The 19,985-nt window shown below is 42.0% G+C and overlaps 1 long non-coding RNA gene across 1 annotated transcript; it reads right to left on the bottom strand.

The window, feature by feature from the left end:
• Positions 1 to 11,714: 11,714 nt before the first annotated feature.
• Positions 11,715 to 18,184, bottom strand: LOC122049281. Its single transcript, XR_006130906.1, has 3 exons — positions 18,047 to 18,184; positions 17,847 to 17,937; positions 11,715 to 11,758 (listed from the first exon to the last, which is right to left on the bottom strand). It is a non-coding gene; the product is annotated as an uncharacterized LOC122049281 (long non-coding RNA).
• Positions 18,185 to 19,985: the final 1,801 nt, after the last annotated feature.

Raw genomic sequence — 19,985 nt, 5'->3', positions numbered from 1 at the left:
CTCACTATCAACTTGGAACGGGCAGGCCAGTATTGTTACACATTGGATCCACGCCTCAGAACCCATCGACATCATCCAAAGCACTTATTGCCCCCGCTTGGGTCACAAACTGGCGCTGCCCAGCTCGGCAATAGAAGGACCAACGACAACCCATATAGAGTCAGGAAGCAAATGTTAATTTGACGATGTGGGACTAAAAGAGTTCCTTCGGATTAGTTATAATAAATAATTATAAGAGAAACTAATGGCTTGTCGTTGGATGCTCAATGGCCGAGCTAATCCGAAGCAACTCTTTTAGTGAAACGAAATAATTAAAATAAATAATTATAACATCGTTGTTTAATTATTTCGTCAAATTCATCTTTGCTTCCATATTGTAACATCGTCAAATTCATCTTTAACTAAAATGGGTTACCGGACGGAAGAAGAGGCGTGCTACGACAAGCGCGAGATGCCAGGTGGTGGCACTGGCCTTGTCGGGTGGCCGTGCAGTAGCGGTGGGGGACTAGAAGCGGAAGTCAGGGAAACAGGCAGGCTTCCGTTAGGGCTTTAGGAGACGAAACGAAAGGGAACTCTTCCTGTCGGTACTCTCGTTGACCGAAAAGGTAACGTTTATGCCCCTTTTCGTCCTCTCGCCTACGATTCCTGCTGATCGAACTTGGAGAGTGGAAATTTCACTATGATAATCTATTTTTATTAAGATCTCTATTCTTATTACGATTCATTTCGCTCAAGAATGATGACGATATCAATGCAGTTAAAAATAAGGAAAAAAGATAATAAAGAATTACAAAATATTTTTAAAATATAAAAAAAGATAATAAAGAATTAAACAAATTTTTTTGCCTTTTTTATTATTTAATATCTAATTACAAGAAAAATAAGGAAATAAGAAAAAGTAAAATATAATTAATAAAAAGAATAAAATAAAACAATTTTTTTAGTTATTTTATCAAAGACTTTAATATAAAAGTAAACAACCTTAAAAATCTAAAATTTAGATCAAATTAATATTATTTACTTTAGATAACCTCCTTAATTTATTTATAAAATTTATAAAAACAATTTAATTTTTTTAAATTCATCAATGAATTTTAACCAAAAATTACTTATGACTCTATACAATTTAATTTTATTTTCAATTTATATTGTTTTATTATGATCATCTAAATTTATTTATATTTTTTTTAAAATTTGAATAAAATATAAAATTATAAAAGAAGATTAATAAAAGTATTTTTTAATAAATAATTATAAGAGAAAAAGTGAAACGAAATTAAACAAATAAAAATAAAAATTAAAGTTAAAGCGTCACCTTAGTACTGTTTTGGTTAAAGCATCACACTATTAGTGTTGTTTAGGTCAAAATATCATGTATTAATTTCATTAAAATATCACCATCTTGATGCTCTAAAAATAAAATATCAAGAGATTTAGTCTAATAATTTTATTTTTTTAACTCTCCCAATACTAAAAACTCATTCATTACCTTTATTAGTTTAGAGAAATTACATAAAAAAAATTAATCTTTTTTATTTTTAGTAAAGTGTTATATGATTTAGGGAATGACAATACCAATACTTTTTTTTTTTTTTTTTTTTGACTGGTCTAGTCGAATAAAAGTTTTTCATCGATAACTAGTCAAATAAAAGGTTAGAAGAGGAATACGGTAGAAGATCAAGAGGTCTTTCTAGAAGGTATAACTAGTAATTTTTTCCTTTCCGCATCATACTAGTTATTTATGGAAATAATATCAAATACAATAGGCTTACGATTCTAGTATTTCGAATATGTTTTTCGATGTTATGTTCTTTTGTTTTATTTATCCTTGTAATTTGATTGTTCTTTTCGGTTAACCTTAAGTTATTTTAGGAAATTAAATATTAGCTTTCCATAAAAGGTTTTGTCTAGTCGGTGGTGGTTGCTCCCATATCCAAGAAGGTCGTGTGCCTCGCCACGTTAGTACTGGGAATCAATTATGGAAATTAATATTTAATGGAATTAATAACTTAAGGTGATTTGGGTCGAACGTGTTAAGTTCCGCAGGAGACCCAAGTCAAAACCTAAAAGAACGAATAGATTAAGTTTTGGATCAAACGTGTTAAGTTCCACAGGCGATCCAAAATTTAATTTAAAAGAACATATGGTAGTTAGGAAAAGGTTCAGACCTTTGTACAAAATTTTTGTACAGTGGAACCTCTAGGTTTTCCGAGTAGCAACCAACAACAGCTAATTACCTTTTAAATAAGGTGCCCCGGAAGAAAATAGATAAGAGCCCTTATGAGTTGTGGAATGGAAGACAATCGTCCTACAAATATTTACGAATGTGGGGGTGTCTTGCCAAAGTATTGGTACCTGATCCGAAACGGATTAAGATAGGACCAAAGACTGTTGATTGCATATTTATTGGATATGCACAAAACAGCGCTGCGTATAGATTTTGTGTGGTTGAGTCACACATACCGGAGATACACAAGAACTCGATAATCGAATCGAGAAATGCCTCATTCTTTGAGCATGTATTTCCTTTTAAGACCCGAGAGGATGCTAGCTCCTCAAAACGGGCATATGAAACACAAGACAAAGAAAAAAATGCTGAACCAGTGGAGGTTGAGCTTAGACGGAGTAAACGAGCTCAAGTAGAAAAATCCTATGGATCGGATTTTATCACTTTCATGCTGGAAAGTGAGCCCCGGAGTTACTCAGAAGCAGTAAGCTCGTCTGATGGACCTCACTGGAGAGAGGCAATTACATCTGAGATAGACTCTATCTTGCAAAATCACACTTGGGAACTCGTGGATCTTCCTCCGGGAAGTAAACCATTAGGTTGCAAGTGGATCTTCAAGAAGAAAATGAAATCAGATGGCACAATCGATAAATACAAGGCCAGATTGGTAATCAAAGGATATCGACAACGAGAAGGACTTGATTACTTCGATACATATTCTCCGGTATCGAGAATAACTTCCATTAGAGTATTGTTAGCTATCGCCGCTCTATGGAATCTCGAAATACATTAAATGGATGTAAAGACAACCTTTTTAAATGGGAATTTAGAAGAGGAAATCTATATGGACCAACCTGAAGGATTTTCTGTACCAGGACAGAAAAACAAGGTCTGTAGATTAGTGAAGTCATTATATGGCTTGAAACAAGCACCAAAGCAGTGGCATAAGAAATTTGATAATGCCATGAAGGAATGTGTCTTCAAGATTAATGAATGTGATAAATGTGTCTACATGAAAGTCACAGAAAATAGTTACGTCATCTTGTGCCTATATGTAGATGACATACTTATCATTGGGAGTAATGATAAGATAATCACATCCACAAAAGCTATGTTAAACTCAAGATTTGACATGAAAGACATGGACCTAGCTGATGTGATTCTAGGAATCAAAATTCTTAGAACGGCAGAAGGACTTGTTCGTAGTCAGGCCCATTACGTGGACAAGATTCTTGAGAACTTCACCAAGGGTGATATTGCGTTGGTACGAACACCAATAGACATGAGTCAACATCTATCGAAAAATCGAGGTGAAAGTATCTCGCAGATAGAGTACTCTCGAGTGATTGGAAGTCTGATGTACTTGATGAGTTGTACACGACCAGACTTAGCCTACACAGTAAGCAGACTGAGCAGATACACGAGTAATCCCAATATTGAGCACTGGAAAGGGATAACAAGAGTACTGAGGTACTTAAGGTACACTCGTGAATATGGACTGCACTATACAAGATATCCTGCTGTGATCGAAGGATACAACGATGCAAGTTGGATATCTGATATACAAGACTCTAAGTCTACGAGTGGATATGTCTTCACTCTAGCTGGTTGTAACGACCCGCCTTCTACTACTAGGCTGTAAGGCGGATCGCTACAGTTATTGCTAAACTATACTGTGCGGAAAGCTGGGCTAATGAAAATTTTTCTACTAAACTGATCAAAACTTAATGCTCTGGGTGTACCTAGGAGTTGTACACTTGCTAGGGGAGACAACCTATGCCTCCCGAATGACCTGCTAGCTGTAATCATGCATTTAAATCGATCCACAGATCGATTGGGCTGTCGGATCGATCACGGAATCGATCCAGCTCGATACTGGCACGGTAGAAGTCTCTGGATCGGTCGGCGGACCGATCCAAAAGCTTTCTCTTCTTCTTTCGCTTCTGTACGCACCTGGATCGGTCTGCCGACCGATCCAGGACCTCACTGATCGGTCGGACTGACCGATCGGTGAGCCTCTCGATCAGTTCACCTCCCATGTCTCTGTTCGCCTCTGGATCGGTCGGCTGACCGATCCATGAGGATACAGTAGCATACTGTATCTGTCTGGATCGGTCGGCGATCCAGTGACACAGCCAGGCCCTGATCGGTCTGGAGACCGATCAGAGTTCTGATTTCGAATCTGAACTCTGATTTCAGCCCCTGGGTTGTGCCAAAACTCCACCTATCAACTATCACATGCATAATAATTATTCTAACAACATGCAATAACAATTTTAGACTTAAGCTAGAGTAAGGTTCACTGGTTCATGGCATATTAAGTCACTAAACACATTTAACAATTGGAAGTGTATGAAAGTAAAAATTGCTAGAGTTCTAATTGGTTAAACTTGCTAAGTCCCCTAAGGACCTTTGACTCCGGTTCCTGCCACACACACCATCCTTGCATTGCCCTCCAGCTTCCACTGCTAGTCCATCTTTCCTTTACCTTTATCTGCAGTATAAGAAAAAGTAGAATCTGTAAGCTTAAAGCTTAGTAAGAAACCATCTACCTCACAAAATCATGCATTCGATGCAATATGCTTTTAAATCATGCTATTTGAAAATATGCACTGAACTTGCTAAGACATAGTATACTGAAATCGTAAGGCATAACATATAAGCATGGCATAAGCACTGAATCATGGCAAAGCAACCAAATAAACACTGAACTGAATATAAGCTAAACTAACTGAAACTAAATCTGTAACTGGAAACAAACGCAACTAGCATCACTGATTTTGAGTTTTGAAATCTAATACATAATAAGTGAAAATACTAAACATCTTGTTTGGGCGCGCATCCCTACTAGACCCGGGTTGCAAGTCCCGAATTTAGAGGTTGTCTAGGCTATCTGAACCTAGGGACGTGGGAGTCTAACCCAATGGATATCTAATCCGATGCAGTGCCACTGAAAATAAAATACCGATATCTATAGCTATATTGCTATTTCTAGGTTATCTGAACCTAGAGCTAGGTTGTCTGAACCTAGAGGCGACTGTGGGAGCCCACCCATTGGACCGTAGTCCCATACAGCTAAAATAAACTGATTTACTGTTTTAAACGCTTCTAATACATTTAACTGTAGTATTAAAATGCCTAAGTTGCATTTTTTTACGGATCTAGTTATTTTATCGAACACTTAGTGTGCCCCAACTCTCCTCTTTATTAGGGAGACCACCTTTAGGCACCCGACAACGTCTACAACCCCAACTGAAGAGGGTAGGCGTGTCCGGCCCATCTAAAGGTGCTCAACTAAATCCCTAAATCTGAGAGGAGGGTTAAAACACCCTACATGTCAACAAAATCTGCATATTACTAATCTAATGCATAGAAAATCCAACGGAGCTATTATACTGTAGGTGAGGGGTTTCTTACCTCTTGATCGTAATTTCTTACGATTCTATTCGCTAGAGTTCCGGTGGAGGTGATCCTCTCGACGATCCGATCACGTCTTCGCGTTCCTCTCCCGGAGAAGAACCTCTTTCGTGTTGGAGTCGTTGCCGGAAGGTGAACCGATGGACCTTGGGCTTGGTGTGTCGTGCGTGAGGAAGAGGAGAATAAGAGGGGCGCCGGCGTGAGGGTTTGAGAGGAGAAGGTGCCGAATCAAAATAAAATAACCCAACTCCAACTTAAGTTTATTATTTATATTAAGTGGTTTAATGAACCCAACTCTAATATAAATATATTCGGTTCTCCTTTCTTTCAGCACGGCCCTGCTGGGTTCACCGGTTACTAATCTCATCCGTAAACCATAGGTCTCGGGTTCGATTCCCGCCTAAGATATTTTACGGTTCTACTTATTTTTGCTACTTCCGATACTCCGATTTTTTCGAAAAAATATCTAAAAATTCCAGAAAAATCATAGAATAATTCTAAAATAGTTTTGAGAATTTTCGGGCGTTACAATCCCCCATACCTTATGAAAAGTTCGTCCTCGAACTTAGAATAATTTTGGGTACTTCTGTCTCATGCTGGCCTCTGTCTCCCAAGTCGCCTCTGCTGCTGTGTGATTTTGCCAGCTGACTTTGACTAATGGTACTTCCTTGTTCCGTAATTTCTTTACTGCTCGGTCTATTATCTGAATAGGCCGACTGTCATAGCTGAGATCATCACGGACCTGTACCAACTGGGGCTCAATCACCTGGGTGACGTCTGGGATATGCTTCTTCAGCATGGAGACATGAAATACGTTGTGGACGGCTGACATCTCCTGAGGTAGCTCTAGCTCATATGCTACCTTGCCCACTCTCTTCGTGATAAGGTATGGTCCCACATATCTGGGAGCTAGCTTGCCCTTCTTCCCAAAATGCATGACTCCCTTCATGGGAGCTACTCTGAGGAAAACTGTATCCCCAACTGAAAACTCTAGGGGTCTGCGTCGTGTATCAGCATAGCTTTTCTGGCGGCTCTGTGCTGTCTCTATCCTCTGGCGGATCTGCTGGATGGCTGCTGTGGTATCTGCCACTAGATCTAGTTCCTTCTGTTCCCCACTCTCATACCAACAGATTAGTGATCCGCACCTCCGCCCATAGAGTGCCTCATAAGGTGCCATGCCGATAGTGGCTCGATAGCTGTTGTTGTATGCAAATTCGGCTAGGCTCGGATATTTGCACCAACTTCCTTGAAGTCTAGGGCACACGCTCGGAGCATATCTTGAGCACGATTTACTCGCTCCTTCCGACCATCCGTGCGAGGATGGAATCTTTGTCTTGAACTTTAACTTGGTGCCCAATGTTGTTTACACACTCCGAAGTGTGATGTGAATCTGCTGTCCGAAATGATGGTTCGTGGGATTCCATGTAGTCTGACGATCTCCCGGAGATACAACCGAGCTAGCTTCTCCATGGAGTAGGATATCTTGATAGCTAAAAGTGGGCTGATTTAGTCAACTGTCGACTATTACCCAGATGGCATCAAAACCATTCGTGGTTCCGGGTAGCCCCACTATGAAGTCCATCGAGATATCCTCCCACTTCCATTCTGGAATCAGATAGGCTGCAGAACTCCTCTGATGTTATGCCTTGACCCTCTGACAGGTGAGGCGGATGCTAACATATCCGGCGATGTCTCGCCATCCCGGGCCACCAAAACGCTTTCTTGGTCTTGATACATTTTGGTGGAGCTCGGATGCATCGCATAGGAGTCTGTGAGCCTCATCTAAAATCTTCTCCGTAGCTCCTCCCGATCCGAATCTGAGTCTATCACCAAAATACAACACCCGCTATCGGACACTCGAATTCTCTACTTTCGGATTCTATTAGCCCTTGCTTGATTTTCGAATTTCGGGGTCCTGAGCTGACCGAATATCACCAAGCAAGGTAGACTCTAAGGTCATAGTAGAGAGCTGTCCGACAATGAGTTCGAGACCAAAATCCGCGATCTCCTTCCGTAGGGGTGGTGACATGGCTGCTAGAGATAATAAGGTAGCGGATTTTCTGCTAAGTGCATCTGCAACCCTATTGGCTTTCCCTGGGTGGTAGAGGATGTGTATGTCATAATCTTTGACCAGCTCTAGCCACCTACGCTGTCGCATATCCTTCCGAGTGAAGAAGTACTTGAGACTCGATGATCTATACACTTACACCTTGAGCTCCATACAAGTAATGTCTCCAAATTTTGAGAGCGAACACCATGCTGCAAGCTCAAGATCATGAGTAGGGTAGTTCTTCTCATAATCCTTGAGTGGTCTGGAGGCATAGGCGATTACCTTGCCATCTTGCATGAGTACTAATCCCAATTTAGAGGCGTCACTATATATATCGAAGTTGTCTGTATTTTGCGTCAGAATAGGTGCACTAGTCAATCTCCTCTTGAGTTCACTGAAGCTGTTCTCGCAGTCCTCCGTCCACCGAAATTTCTTGTTCTTCCCGGTGAGGCTATTATAGAGAAGTCCTCTACAAACTTTCTGTAATATCCTGCTAATCCCAGAAAGCTCCTGATCTCGCTGGCGTTCCTAGGTCTCCTCCAGTTACTTACTGCTTCTATCTTGCTGGGATCTACCATAATACCATCCTTTGAGATGACGTGACCCAGGAAGGACACCTGATTTAGCCAAAATGAACTTGGCGTATAGCTGGTTCTGCTGAAGGGTCTGCAATACTAGTTTCTGGTGCTCTGAGTGTTTTTCCTGAGTTCCTGAGTAGATAAGAATGTCATCGATAAACACAATAACAAACTTATCTAAATACTCCCTGAATACCCTGTTCATGAGATCCATGAATGTAGCTGGAGCATTTGTCACGCCAAAAGGCATGACTACGAACTCGTAATGTCCGTATCTGGTCCTGAATGCTGTCTTCGGTATATCACCTTCCTTGACTCTGACTTGGTGATATCCTGATCTGAGGTCAATCTTAGAGAACACTGCTGCTCCCTTTAATCGGTCAAACGGTCATCTATTGGAAGAGGATACCTTCTTGATCGTGACTGATTGATTGCTCGTAGTCTATACATAGCCGCATGCTTCCATCCTTCTTCTTCACGAGCAACAAGCGCTCCCCATGGTGAGTGACTAGGCGTATGAAGCCCTTGTCAAGTAGCTCCTGTGGCTGCTCATGAAGTTCCTTCATTCTGCTGGGCCATGCGGTAGGGCGCTTTGGAAATAGGATTGGTGCCGGGAAAGAGCTCTATCTCAAATTCAATCTCCCGACTGGTGCTAGGCCTGTAACTCTGGGAAGACTGCTCGGTAGTCACATACAACTCGGACCTCTGCTAGCTATTGGTCCTCCTCCCTGGTAGTGACTACATGTGCTAGGTACCCGTACATCCCGAATCCATCAACTTCGTGCCTTCATAGCTGAAATTTGGGCTTTTCTCTTTGGTTCTCCGATGTACTCAAACTGTGCTTCGGAATACGACTTTCTATTTATGACACTCTATGGAAGCACCGTATTTGACCGTAAAGTCCATCCCAAGGATGACGTCGAGTCGACCATTTCAGCAGGATCGGATCACAAAGAGTTCCCGATCCGCTATAATGACCGCACCTTGCCCGAGCGTGGATGCCATGACCTCTCCCGAAGGTAGTGCGACCGCTGAGTATCTCCGGGGTATTTCTAATTTCTCGGAGAACACCGGCTATATATGAATGGGTTGCCCAGATTCAAATAAAGAGCACTATATCGAAAGATGCTAATCGACTGTGACGGCCGAGGCATTTGCTACGCCCTCTCCGGTGAGTGAGAAGATCCTCGCGATTCGCCATAGCTGGAGGGCTTCTAATCGCCCCGGCCGATGAGTGGACCTTCAGGCTACCGCATCTCGATGTGAGCCGGCCGGCTGCATCTTGGATCTGCTGTGGTGAGGAAGACCGATCTTGTTCGGACACTGTGGCCATGTGTCCTTCTTGTCCATATTCAAAGCATCCTCGTGTGCCCTTGCGACAAACCCACGGTGGAATCTCCCACAAGTGGCACACTTTGGATAATTGGGTCGCTTGCTAGATGGCCCTCCTTTTGAGTCACTCCCGATTTACGCTTGCGTTGGAGTTCCCTTTCAGTTAGAGTGTGGCCTTGCTGTTTTGAGTGTGAGAGTTTCCTTGGCCTTGACTCGAGGAGACTTGCTCATGTTGTTCTCGTAATGCTCGTGGTCAAGGCACTACTCACTAACTCCTCGTGGTTTGTGGCCTATGTATGCCACCCGCCACGCTCATCGCTATCTCGGCCTCAAGATCTTGAGCATCAACTGATCCGTTCCTTTTCCGTCTTGACTAGCTCAGGCATAAGCGAGCCAACTGTTGAATTTCTTCACGGCTTCCTCAATCGAGAGGTTACCCCAGCGAAACTCAGTGAACTCGTCATAGTGGCGGTTTGTAACCCGCATATGAAAGAACTCCTCAAAGAATTCCTTCTCAAAGTCGCCCCATGTCATCTGGTTCACCGGGCACTTCGTTCGATTCTTTCCCACCACATGCGTGCGTCTCTGTGAAGGAGGCACACTTCACCTTCTCGTGTTCGGGCCAGCTCGAAGCTCCATCGTGCTTTCCGGTGTTTTGAACCATGCTTGTGCATCCCATGGTTCACTAGTGCTGAGAAGTTCTCCGGCTTGACTCCGCCACTGGATGAGATAGGCTTCCTTTCTTGGCTCACCGGGCGGTCTGTGGTGTTGTGAGGTGGGGAACCTCTAAGACTTCGGAGTCGTCGATTCGATTCGGGGTGGGGGTATTCTCACGATTAGCCTTTAAGGTGGCTATCTCTTGTTGCTGTTCAGCTAACTAGCCACTAGTGCTGTAAGGTCTGGAGGAGGCACTGAACTGCCTGCCTCTTGCTGGGGCTCAGTAGCTAGTGCCCTCCTAGCTGGGCATCCTCGTGCCATTTCTAAAGACATAGAGAACATATGTATAACTAACACTATCACAGTTATCTAACTACTGATATCATGTTTAAACTATCACATACTAACAGGAAGTAGGCATATAAACATGAACTGTAACTAGAAAGCAAGAACAATAAAGAGAGGGGAGGTATTCTTACTTGGAAGCTGCAGGTACAATGCTGATGTGTGTGTAGGAAGTATGGAACCCTGCTCTGATACCACTCTGTAACGACCCGCCTTCTACTACTAGGCTGTAAGGCGGATCGCTACAGTTATTGCTAAACTATACTGTGCGGAAAGCTGGGCTAATGAAAATTTTTCTACTAAACTGATCAAAACTTAATGCTCTGGGTGTACCTAGGAGTTGTATACTTGCTAGGGGAGACAACCTATGCCTCCCGAATGACCTGCTAGCTGTAATCAGGCATTTAAATCGATCCACAGATCGATTGGGCTGTCGGATCGATCACGGAATCGATCCAGCTCGATACTGGCACGGTAGAAGTCTCTGGATCGGTCGGCGGACCGATCCAAAAGCTTTCTCTTCTTCTTTCGCTTCTGTACGCACCTGGATCGGTCTGCCGACCGATCCAGGACCTCACTGATCGGTCGGACTGACCGATCAGTGAGCCTCCGTGCGTCTGCTGCGTTGGGCGCAGCTGGATCGGTCTACCGACCGATCCAGGAGCACCCTGATCGGTCGGTAGACCGATCAGTTCACCTCCCATGTCTCTGTTCGCCTCTGGACCGATCCATGAGGATACAGTAGCATACTGTATCTGTCTGGATCGGTCGGCTGACCGATCCAGTGACACAGCCAGGTCCTGATCGGTCTGGAGACCGATCAGAGTTCTGATTTCGAATCTGAACTCTGATTTCAGCCCCTGGGTTGTGCCAAAACTCCACCTATCAACTATCACATGCATAATAATTATTCTAACAACATGCAATAACAATTTTAGACTTAAGCTAGAGTAAGGTTCACTGGTTCATGGCATATTAAGTCACTAAACACATTTAACAATTGGAAGTGTATGAAAGTAAAAATTGCTAGAGTTCTAATTGGTTAAACTTGCTAAGTCCCCTAAGGACCTTTGACTCCGGTTCCTGCCACACACACCATCCTTGCATTGCCCTCCAGCTTCCACTGCTAGTCCATCTTTCCTTTACCTTTATCTGCAGTATAAGAAAAAGTAGAATCTGTAAGCTTAAAGCTTAGTAAGAAACCATCTACCTCACAAAATCATGCATTCGATGCAATATGCTTTTAAATCATGCTATTTGAAAATATGCATTGAACTTGCTAAGACATAGTATACTGAAATCGTAAGGCATAACATATAAGCATGGCATAAGCACTGAATCATGGCAAAGCAACCAAATAAACACTGAACTGAATATAAGCTAAACTAACTGAAACTAAATCTGTAACTGGAAACAAACGCAACTAGCATCACTGATTTTGAGTTTTGAAATCTAATACATAATAAGTGAAAATACTAAACATGCTGTTGGGCCCGGCAACTGTACTTGCTGTGCGCGCATCCCTACTAGACCCGGGGTTGCAAAATTTAGCAGGGTTGTCTAGGCTATCTGAACCTAGGGACGACTGTGGGAGTCTAACCCAATGGATATCTAATCCAGTATAGTGCCACTGAAAATAAAATACTGATATCTATAGCTAACTGATAGAACATGCTGTTTCTAGGTTATCTGAACCTAGAGCTAGGTTGTCTGAACCTAGAGGCGACTGTGGGAGCCCACCCATTGGACCGTAGTCCCATACAGCTAAAATAAACTGATTTACTATTTTAAACGCTTCTAATGCATTTAACTGTAGTATTAAAATGCCTAAGTTGCATTTTTTTTACGGATCTAGTTATTTTATCGAACACTTAGTGTGCCCCAACTCTTATCTTTATTAGGGAGACCACCTTTAGGCACCCGACAACGTCTACAACCCCAACTGAAGAGGGTAGGCGTGTCCGGCCCATCTAAAGGTGCTCAACTAAATCCCTAAATCTGAGAGGAGGGTTAAAACACCCTACATGTCAACAAAATCTGCATATTACTAATCTAATGCATAGAAAATCCAACGGAGCTATTATACTGCAGGTGAGGGGTTTCTTACCTCTTGATCGTAATTTCTTACGATTCTATTCGCTAGAGTTCCGGTGGAGGTGATCCTCTCGACGATCCGATCATGTCTTCGCGTTCCTCTCCCGGAGAAGAACCTCTTTCGTGTTGGAGTCGTCGCCGGAAGGTGAACCGATGGACCTTGGGCTTGGTGTGTCGTGCGTGAGGAAGAGGAGAAGAAGAGGGGCGCCGGCGTGAGGGTTTGAGAGGAGAAGGTGCCGAATCAAAATAAAATAACCCAACTCCAACTTAAGTTTATTATTTATGTTAAGTGGTTTAATGAACCCAACTCTAATATAAATATATTCGGTTCTCCTTTCTTTCAGCACGGCCCTGCTGGGTTCACCGGTTACTAATCTCATCCGTAAACCATAGGTCTCGGGTTCGATTCCCGCCTAAGATATTTTACGGTTCTACTTATTTTTGCTACTTCCGATACTCCGATTTTTCCGGAAAAATATCTAAAAATTCCAGAAAAATCATAGAATAATTCTAAAATAGTTTTGAGAATTTTCGGGCGTTACACTGGTGCAGCCATTTCCTGGAAATCTTCTAAGCAAAACGTAATAACCAGATCCACAATGGAATCTGAGTTTGTAGCTCTTGACAAATGTGGTGAAGAGGCTGAATGGCTACGACAATTCTTAGAAGATATTCTACGTTGGCTAAAACCTATGCCGGCGATTTGCATACATTACGATAGTCAATCAACAATTGGTCGGGCACAGAGTCATCTGTATAATGGTAAGTCTAGACATATACGTCGTAGACATAATACCATTAGACAACTACTCTCAACTGGAGTTATCACTGTTGACTATGTGAAGTCAAAAGATAACCTAGCGGATCCGCTAACCAAGGGGTTAAATCGAGAATTAGTTGCAAGCTCATCACAGGGAATGGGCTTGATGCCGTTGTCAGCGATCAGTGCAGAGGACACCCAACCTATGCTGACTGGAGATCCCAAAAACTAGGTTCAAAGGGACAACTAATCTGCACTGACTAGACACACTGTAGGGGAAGCCCCATGAAACAGTGACTAGACCAGGATAAGCCGATGGACTTTTAATGATCAAAACAAGAGTAGATGGTAACTCTTGAGAGATCACCTATGTGAGAAAGAAGTGGGGTCGCTTCGAAGAGAATTGGAGGCACAATTCTGAGAGCTTCTCACATAACCAAGCGTGTTCATGGCCAAGAACGAACACACTCATAAGACCTGAGCTATATCAGGGAGAGTCTTGGGTAAGATCTGTCCTGCTTACATCAACGGCTAAACAGTTCAAAGACATCACGTCTACTAATCAGCCAGTGAGCAAACAGAGTTTACAAGGGAAGGTTCAAAGGATCACACCTACCTATCCTATACTCGACTCAACTGTCGAAAACTATCACAAATCCTTATTTCATTCATGTGGGGGATTGTTGAAAAAAATTGAATAAAAATGCGGCATGTGGGTTGTAGTCCCACAACGATTGAAAGCAAGGCTTTCCGACTGATTCAGAACAAAGGGGGTTGGAAATCTAGGGCCCGGATGACATCAACCCGAGGGGTATTTTTATAAACCCCATTATTTGTTACATCAGTCAGACAACTTGTTGGCCAGCATACAAGATAAGGAAGGTCGCCAGCTTACTTACACGCCACGTGGCACGCTTGCTTGTGCCACATGGCACGCAAGGCCACATGGCAAGCAAGCTTGCAAGCCAAGTGGCTTGCATGCAGGCAGCCACCAGCAAGCCACGTTGTGGCTTGCTGGCAAATTGCAGCCAACAGCAAGCCACGTTGTGGCTTGCTGAACGTGGCTTGCATGCTTGCAAGACAAGCACAACAAGGTCTATATAAGACCTTGGAGTGGAGAGGAATGAAGCAGACGAGGGAAAAGCTTCAGTGAGCTTTGAAAACAAACACCAGTGAGCTTTGTACTTTGTGAGAGGAAAAGCTCAAATGAGCTTTGTGGGAGAAGAGCATGCTGCAATTCCTCTTTGAATCCCCATGTTTCCTTCTCTTCTGTTGTGCACTTCTTTTGCTCAATAGAAATAGTGATAGTTTTCGGATCTAGTTCAGATCGTCACGACAACCAGTGCTCGGTTGTGTTCGTGATCCTGCCGTTTTATCCTGGGAAACAGACGTCCACCTGATCCTCTGAGCACCGCGGATGGGCCGAATATGTTTTAAGGAGACATCGCTCTGCTGGACTCGGCATCCACTCTGAGTTCGTGTTGCAGCTCTCGACATCCTGTCAGCAATTCTCAGCAGCAACGTGGTGCCGCTCGACAACTCACGGTGTCCTCGACTTACCTACTCGGCACGTGGCTCGGCTCGCTAGAGTCGACAGTTTGAGATTATCTGCTCAAACCTACTTGATTGTAAGTTCTTGTGACTCTGGTACGCACTCAGAAGCGTGGAAAAGAGCTTCTGAGACAATCACACAGATTGTAACGGGTTTACTCCCAACAATATCATGATTCAAGATTGATACTGTCCAGAATCTGAATCAGATGAGGGACGAATGAGTTGTCGCGGATGCTGACGGAGGAGCGACTGAGATGCCTTTCTCGTACGAACTTCCAAAAGAATTAGATATTGGAGGTTGTTGCGGATGCTGTCAGAAGTTGCCGGAGTCTATCATTTGCCTTGTAAATTTGAATGAATTAGATATTGGAGGTTGTTGTAGGCTTTCTGAGTTGCCTGATGGTTTGAGCGGCATGAAGAACTTGATGCAACTTAACATGGCAGGATGTGCAGCATTGACTAGAATGGCTAGTGGAATTAGATAAACCTACAGTGTCTGAGGAGAATTGATGCCGTGGACGGTCTTGGAGATTTCATGTTGTCAAAAAATCTTAGAAATCTTGAATCCCTGCATATTCAGCACCTTGAAAGATTAGAATTAGCTGAATCAAAGGGTGTTACTCTACCAACTCGTATGATGGGGAATCTACAACTAAATGAGTTGGTGTTGCATTGGGAATGGTGGAATGATATGGCTACTAAGGAAACTTTCAGGCCCATGGTGCTGCTCTTTGCAGGCTTCCCACATAGTCTACAAGGGTTGAAGGTCTTGCGGATCATTTCATACATGCGCAAGAAACTCCCACATTGCTGATGATAGACCCCTGGATGATTATTCTCGAAAAGTTGAAACGAGTAGAATTTGTTGATCATAGGAGATGTGCGAAGCTGCCACAACTTGGAATATTAGCTCAGCTTGAGGAAGTTGCAACAAGTGGTTTTGATTCAGTCGGAGATGAATTCTATGGAGAGGATATATACTCATTTGTATATCCTGAGTTGAGGAAACTCACATTCTCTGAAATGCCTAGGCTAGAGAAGTGGCTAGGCTCAAACGGCTTAAGAAAAATCATCTTCTTTTTCCCAAACTTGAGGAATTGTTCCTAATTCAGTGCCCAAAGCTCAGAGAATTCCACGTGCAATTTCCAACATCTTCTCAATCGAAGTTGAAATTGTGGTTGAGCAATGAGATGCTAATGCCTACTTCTAAATTCAATTATTGGTCCAACCTCGGAGGAATCAATATGTTGTAGATATTTGGGTGCCAAGCACTGAGAAGTCTACCAAATGATATAAGGAACATTCACAACCTAAAGACGGTGACAATAATGAATTGCAACAAATTCAAGGCTTTGCCAATTTGGCTCGAACAGTCACATTTGGAATCCCTGTGTGTATATGGTTGTCGGGCACTGTCATCCATTCCAGAGGAATTGAAAGTCAAGTGTCGTCTTTAAAATCTGATTGTTGAATCTTGTCCCAAACTACAAAGCCAGGTAAGATAGCCCATCTAATATGGTTAGACACATAGGAATAATTTTTTTTTAAAATTTTTAAAGTTATATATAGTCCTTTTTTTCAAGAACAATAATTGACAATTTCACTAATTTACTTTGTTTGAAGAAATACCGAAAACATAAATGGAATCCTTTTTCATAAGGGACAATAGTCATGTTGTGGCTTCTCCAACTTGTTGCATAATTAGAAGGTTAGACCCTAACAACTCAGTTACTTTTGCTTTGTCGGAATCTAGTAATCTTGCTCTTTTGTTACTCACTCACCTTCCTTATTGCTATTTGGATAACTTGTTGGTCCTTTATTTTTGTATGTCAACTCAACTCGGCCCCTCAGCCCTTCGGTCCCTTGGACGGCTCAACTGACGGTCTATTTGATGGACGGTCCCTTGGGCGGTTCAACTGACGATCCCTTATGTCGTCAACCGATGACCCTCAACCGTGTTATTATTCACTAGATCTTCTCACCCCTGATCAGTGGATTTTTATCTTTTCCGAGATTCGAACTCTATACCTCCAGGGTAAATACTAAAGTTTATGAATCCTGATAACCAAATAAGTATCATTGCAATTAAATAACTTTAGTGAAACTTGGTGTGTTCTACTTCCTATGATGTTCTAATTTCTTTTCTTGTATTTATTTTTAAAAATTCATAAAGACGAACCTTATGTAATGATACACTATCTTTATTAAGAAGGTAATGTTTTATAAATGTCATCAAGATTAGTCTCAAAGTTGTATGTGGCATGCATCTTTGTTGGATTTTTTTTATCTATTTTGATTCTTGGGACAATGTAATCAGTGGTTCTTCTGTCATGCTATCTTCACTCCCAAATTTAAGTAGATGTATAATTCATTCCCTTGCCTTCAGAAGTTTCACAGCATCAAACTCTATTCTATTTAATTGACTTCTTCATCATTGAGCACCAATATAATTGCCTTGCCCCCAAGGGCTGGATCAGTTGGTAAGTGGCTGGGATGTTGTACCATGACCGCAGCGGTTCGAGTGTCGACGGTTGCAATGTGGGATAATATCTCCGTCTGCCGGCTTAAAGCCTCGAACCCCAGCCACTTGTCAACCCAGCATTCACCCTGATTAACCCTCCTCCTACATCACCGTGGGGCAGGCGTAGGGGGCCGTCGGGGCGGCGGATTCCGCCTTTTTTTTGTACCATGACCAATATAATTGCCTTATCCACAGTACATTAAGAAATCATCTTATGTATAAAAATACCTAAATCTGATCCCTTCATGATTGTTTTGAGACAGAGTAAATGATGATACAAATTTAAGAAATGCAATGTGAAAGGAGCTTACTCCAATGGAACATCATCAACCAACATCCAATCTCCATCCTTGTGTCGGGCCATACTCAGATCCATTCGGCAGATCCAACTGGTGTTGATTTCTTCAAGGAACAATGTGGGATTAATAGATGCGCAGCTCAGCTCAGTGATCAATGTGCCAGCAAAATTAGATCAAGCAATGTGGGACTAAGAGAGTTCGTATTTTATTACCTATAACAATCCGGATGGAAGATGAGATCTTGCTTCGCGGCGACAGCAGCGAGATGGTGGACGGTGGCGCTGGCCTTGACGGCGGCCCCGCCGTTGTCTATTGCCACGGTGGACTGCAAGTCGCTGCTAGGATTTAAGGACTGCAAGTTGTTGGAACAGACAGAACAAAAGAAATAATTCTGTCGAAGTTTTGCAATTGTAATCGCTGTATCGGACTATTAGTAATGGTCTAACGGACGGTAAAATTAGTGATGGAAAGAATAATTTTACCATTAAAAAAAATTGCAAAAATGATTTGTTTGATGGAAGAGGGCTGTGAAGGTAACTGTGGATCCAATGTAAACTGGCTTGTCATCCTTCCACCGTAGAAAGCGGGCGGGTGTACTTGCTCTGTGAAACCAGCCTGGACCGTTGCCCTCCCGCACTATAAACCGGGAGAACCGGGCTTTCACCCGATTTAACCGATTCGCTATCCACTTGAAATGGGCAGGCCAGTATTTATACGCCGGATACACACTCCACAACCGAATAACATCATCCAAACCATTCATCGCCCCCGCTTGGGTCACAAGCTGGCGCTGCCCAGCTCGGCGACAGAAAAGTCAACGAAACCCAATTATAGTGTCAGGATGCAAAGGGCATGTTAACGATGTGGGACTAAGAAAGCGTGTTTGTTGCGTATCGATGAGCATTGGTGGAATTCCATCTACGCCTAGAATCACTTGATCCCATCTATTTATCACTCAGCTACGTCCAAAGAGATCAGATAATTTACATCACTAACCCTTGTGGAAGACTCTGGGTCGGCATGCTATGACTGCTAAGGGAAAAGCAAACATTATTTATTTGCACAATGTATCATATAAGCATTTTAATTTTATTTGGATTGCATTAGAGATGATTAATAAATTAATAAAAATATTTTAATATTATTTTTTTTATTTAACAGTCAAATATATTTTGACCGATAAGTTAATTAAAATTAGAGTGAAATATACATTTATATTTATTAAAAAACTAATTAAATATATATTGATTATTAATTTTTTTAAAAAAATACTAACCTAATATATATTTAGTGTATTTTTAAAAATTTATCAGCCATTTATTTTTAAAAATTACCAGTCAAATTTATATTTAGTCGTTATTTTTTAAATAATTACTTGCCATTTGTTTGCCTTTTATTTTTTTTTTAAAAAAATATCGACTAAAATAATAACTGGGAAAAATATTTATCATCGAAGGATATGAAATTTTTTTGGCTGGTAAGATATATTACTGGCCCAAAAAGGATATTTTCAGTCATTTGATGGATAATCTCACTTTTTACTCCTAGTAGAGATGGACCCGACTTTAGGTATGAAAGGAAGGGTTTCAGTGGATTAAGTAAAAAACTTACCTAACTAATTCTTTGATTAGAGCCCAGAACAGTCCTATGTATGATTCGTCTTTATCTCTCTCAGCTCAACTTCAAAGTAAAAAAAGTTTTAGGGTGTGTTTGGTACGTATGTTTTCTATTTTTATTTTCTGAAAAATACACGTTTTCTAGAAAACAGAAAACGACTTTTTGTTATTTTCTGTTTTTCTAGAAAACGCTAGCTATTTTTTTAGAAAACAAGCACGAAAAACATAAACCAAACACTATTTTTCAAAAAACGCGCGTTTTCCAGAAAATGAAAATAGAAAACGCGCGTACCAAATACACCCTTAGTATTTTCCCAAAGGCGAATCCAATTTTCTAAATTTATGAAAGGATACACTATACTTTGATGTAGGATGGTGGATTTCCACGGTCGTCCATGTTTGTCGAGCGGGGAAGGCACAGGAGAAGCACCGAATAGTCTGAGAAGATAAGGTCGAGGAAGAGGGTGAGCCGTGATTATTAATTCCTTTCCCCGAACGGAGGAAGCCAGAAGTTCAATAGGTAGTCAAGGCCGCT

Source organism: Zingiber officinale, chromosome 2B (genome assembly GCF_018446385.1).
Source record: "Zingiber officinale cultivar Zhangliang chromosome 2B, Zo_v1.1, whole genome shotgun sequence".
In the NCBI taxonomy this organism is placed as follows: Eukaryota; Viridiplantae; Streptophyta; class Magnoliopsida; order Zingiberales; family Zingiberaceae; genus Zingiber; species Zingiber officinale.
This window is presented reverse-complemented; position numbering and strand designations above follow the sequence as displayed.